The sequence below is a fragment of the Strix uralensis genome, chromosome 1 (assembly GCF_047716275.1).
Source record: "Strix uralensis isolate ZFMK-TIS-50842 chromosome 1, bStrUra1, whole genome shotgun sequence".
Taxonomy (NCBI): domain Eukaryota; kingdom Metazoa; phylum Chordata; class Aves; order Strigiformes; family Strigidae; genus Strix; species Strix uralensis.
Genome location: NC_133972.1, coordinates 63,834,587 through 63,839,525, shown reverse-complemented (window position 1 = coordinate 63,839,525; position 4,939 = coordinate 63,834,587).

Below are 4,939 nucleotides of genomic sequence, written 5' to 3'. Positions count from 1 at the left end.
CAGACTGTTATTTTCAAAGTGCAAAAGGGTAATTTCTCAGCTGGGGTAAGATGAAGTTGTTAGAATTCAGTTTTAAAGGCAAAGAATCAGAGTGGTTTAAAATAAGCTTTGCATAGCCTCTACCTCAAAGATACTTTGTAAGGCATTCAGCTACCATGGTGATGAATGTGGTATAAATAGAAAATAGGTTAGATAGAATCCAAAATGTTTCTGAGTAAATCTAAATTAACAGTGGCCATTCAGGAAAGCGAGGTAGGAAGTCACTGTGCAAAATTTAAGAAAATACACACCAATAGTAAATCTAGAGTGGTTTACCGAAAGAAGGTAGAAAGCAGTTGGTAATATCATAGCTGGTAATGCAATACCCACAGGAGTATTGGATTCTGATTCTGTTCAACCCTAGCAGAGAAAAAGCAGACACAGGAGATGTTTTAGAAACTTGAGAAGCACAGAAAGATTTTTACCTGGGAGACAAAAACCTCTTTTGAACAGACAGGTGCGAGAAACAGCAATGTTCCCCCATGTATTTATGAAGCAAGTAAAGGATCCCACAACAGTGGGATACACGACTAGGAAAGACACTTGGAAATAAGTCACCTTTTTTTCTGAAGAAAACATACAACTCTGTCCCCTGTCAATGCAAACCCTCTTTAACTTGTCTTGCAACGTAAGACCCAAATATAATTTAAAGACAGCAAGTACATTTTAGTCTGTTTACATAAGCAGCTTTTAGTTTTCTGCCACAATATATTAAGGTCAACTGTTTGGTAGGAATTAAAGGTTGTTGAGGCCCCAATTTGCAGACTTATGTAAAGGACATAAAACTTTAGGGACATGAATAATTCTGTTGTTTTCAGTGGAGCTGTTCATGTGCTTTAAATTGCAGGTGGACTGAAGTACCCTGCTGAAGAACGATCTTAGAAATAGCTGTGTATAGGTCTATGTAGACCTAAAGAATATACAGTAGGTTAATGTGTGCTCTACAGATATTCCTTTGTATGAATAGTTTGCACTGCATTGCTGCCTTTTTTTGGGCTTTGCTTTGTCTGCAGCCAAGGGGAAAGCTTAGCTCCTCTAGCAATTTACTTTGCAGTGACTGAGTAATACCCTGTGATTGCTAGTGTGTTAACACCATTACTTGGTGACCTTTCCTAGTGATTGTATGATGACAACTGTGTAACAGCTGCCCTTAAACTAGCCTCATGTTTGAGATGATCAAGGGATTAAAGACCCGTCTTTCATGCTGCTACTTTCTGAGCTTCTGAATTGAGTCTTTTTTATGTTGTCATCATTTCTGCTAGGTAGAAAACAAGCTGAGTCTTCAGTCATGTATTTGTGACCAAGACGTAAGCACCGATTTTTGCTGGTGAGATGAACAAAATCAGAGGGTGTAGTTTATCTATCTCAAAAGTAATTCACTGAATATGATCTGGTAACAGTTCTCCACTGCTTACCAAAAATCAAAGTTTAATGGAAGAGTGCTGACCAACCACTTATCTAGAGATTGAAATTTTAGATTTGAAAGTAATTTTTGAAAACCTAGCTGAAATTATTTTGGATGGAGCATGATAGCTAGACAGAACAGAAACTTGAGGGGATGTGTGATAGTGCTCCCTCACCCCCATGTTACTCGATTCAAGATGACTGATGACCTCTCTCTGAGGAGGCAGAGGTGCAGGAGAATGTTCTCAGGGCCTCTATGAAGGTGTCCACTAAATAAGGAGTGATGGAATATACCCTTACAACTATCCCATTAACTAGAATTCACCATGAACATGTGGCCTGCAGGTACGTTGTTTGGGCAAACCTAAATGCCAGCAGCACAGTCCTTCAACAGATCTTAGGTCTTATCAGTACCACTAAGATAGCCCAATGCTTTTACAGATCAGCTCAGCAATGAAGAAAATCTGACTGAAGCTGATCTCAAGCAGGGGAGAGGTTATGTAAACAAAACCTTTTTTGTAGTCTCATTTCTTTGAGGGTATGCAAACACAATTGGTTAACTTGCCAATTAATTTGGTGATGTCCCTGGACTCTGAGCTGTCACTAAGCTTGTGTATGCATTTTGTTTAGGAACCCATGTCTCCTCCTGGCAGATTACGTATGTAACCAAAGCTGGGTTTCCATTACCCCTTCTCTGAAATAGCAACGTGATATATCTGGGAATGACGTTATCAGCTTTGAAGATGCATGATCTAGAACAGAACGTGTGGTTCATCTTAATAACATGAAGCTAGCATAAATGCATCAAAAGCACCCTCTTCTTGCATACTGGCTTCTCATAGCTAAGTGCAGCCTCACTTTGAAAAAGTTATCTGAGTTTCTTGGGGGTTGCTCTGTTACTGTTGAATAAATTCTCATGGGAGTGAAGGGTTATCAAGACTACACCACCTTCTACTTCTTTAGATTACCTTCTTTATTGTAAACATACAGTAGCATCAACACTTTAAGATAAAAACCCTAAAATAAAAAGTAAAAAACCAGTCCTCTCCTGCCTACACAGTTCTCTTTGAGACTGAAATGAAAGAATGGCAGATATTAGCCACATCACTTAACACATTCCTGGAAGGCATCTGGATGCTGCGGTGAAAAGGGGTGTAGACAAACCAATGTAAAACAGCATAGCTTCAGTTGTGTAACTCATGGCAGGCTCTACAGATAGTCAAGCTGAGACCACGTATACTTCTTGGGTGTCCACTTCCCTTTCAGTATAGCTTAAACTCAGCTAACTGTTGTGGCCTATATGGTGCTGAGAGCAGAAGGACATAACGATCCCTGGGGGCTTAAAGCATGAAATGACAATAACAATGTCTGTGTTCTGAGGGAGAGGCCAGGATATCCCCCAAATGCCACATGATTATGGTATCAGAAGAATCTATCATTCACTAAGCTGAGTAGATCAGGTGACGACTCCTTCCTCTTCTACCTGAGGAACTAGTTATCATTATTGTAACTTAAATAATCATTAGATACTTGATTTCTAATATATCACCAGGATGAATGAATGTTTTCATATTTCTCATTGCTGCAAGACCATCAGCTGATGTATGTTATCATAGTTTCATGGCACAATTTTTGTTCCAGGTTCTCTGTGGACTTGTCTCTATGCTACTTAGACTACAGACAGATGGCCTCTTCTGGATCCAGCTGGAACAGCTTAAGATGTTATTGTGCTTTACCCCTCCCCTCACTTCTGCTAACAAAGCAACTTGTTTGAGTGCTCCCTAACCCACTTCAGGCACAATCAACTGAGTTAGGGCATAGCTCCTATTTAAACTGTTTGAACTATCTCAGCTGATTCCACTTGAAGTGGGTTAGGGAGCACTCACACAAACAGCTGGAAGAGCTACTGGGGTAGTAATCAATGCCCGAGGGACCCTGATAAACAGCTTGAGAAGGGCAGGGCACAAATGTTTCAAACCTCTGCAGCTGTTTGCAAATTGAATGTCTACATAGGGCCTGTAGGCTGCATGTGAGCTATGAAAATACCTGTTTCCAGATGAGGTGCTCTTCTCCTGTAACAGCTAGTGACTTTTTTTTTAAAAAAAGGAAAGTTGAGAATTATAAGAAAGTTTACAGTGATGTGCCCATATAGCATACGAGCAGATATCCTCTGAGTGCAGCACAGCATATTGTGCAACAGCATGGGAGAGGGGAAGTTTTGGCCAGGAAAGTCAAAGCATATTCTTTCTTTTATCTGTTGGATGCTAAAGCAGTGTCTTTCATGTGCCGTTTTGATTTGACTGGCCTGAAGAGGGGGGCAGACAATTTCTATTGAGCTTCAATCCCCAGTCCTGGAGCCTACTTATTAGAGTCTGAGTGTTAGTTGTTTCAACCCACCGATAAGGGAGTCCTTCCAACAAACAAATTGAGCTGCCTTCCATCACACTCTGTATCTTCCAAAATCTCCGAGGGGAACAGAGTGAACAACTATGTTGAGCGAGCGTGCTCAGTTTGTGGTAAACGGTTGAACAACCCCCCCAGGGCATATGCACAGTCTATAGCCATCACACCAACACTGGGTCTGAGGACCTGAGGATACATCTCATTTTATTATACAGGCCTTTGGTCTGCACGAGCTTCTGGTGTAGTGATGCAGAGCTGGGAGAAGGTGATAGAAAACTACACCCTCATGGGAAACGCTTGTTCTCGTGGTTCATGCTTGGGCCCAGGCATCTGGAGGGTCTATTTCTGGCATTACCACGCACTTGCAGTATGACCAGGGCAGAGTCACACATGAGACATTATCCTATATGTAAATTAGGTATCAACAACTTTGCAGGTGATGTTTGTTGCAGCCTATTTTTTTTTCAAGTGCTTAAAGTGTATTAGTATGTTGTATTCTGGGCCAGTTTATGGCCAATCCAGAGCATCTGTGGGCTGTGGCATGGTCACCTGCACCCAGAGAAATACAGTGTGGCGTTTTTTACAATTGACTGGTTCAGTGTTGGTGTTTTTTCCTGGGGCAAACCCCACCTTCACTGAAACGTGAATTGTGAGGCAAGTCTTGCTCTGAACGGCAACAGCACCTGCAGTGTTTGCTGGGGGGTGGTGAAGCCTTTCTTCCCCCCCACATGCACTGTATCCTTTGTGGTCATACATGGTGAAAGAAGCTTTCAAACTGATGATATCCATCTTGGCCAGTGTGTCATTGCTGGGGCCAGCCCTGGCTGACAGGCCCAAGGCACCAGCCTCGATGAAGGCGCACCCCTCAGAAAGCAGGAAAGTGAGTACGGCATCAAGCCCAGAACAAGGCTGCGACCCCGCTGCCACGCATGGCCTGCGACCAAGCCCCTCCACCGGCTCCAGCGCCCGTGAAAGCAGCACCCTCCCCAGCCCACGCTGCCCTGGCTCAAGATGGCGGCCCGCGAGCGGCGGGGGTGGGTGGTGGCGGAGGCCGCGTCACGTGGCGGCGGCGGGTGGCGCATGCGCCCTGGGG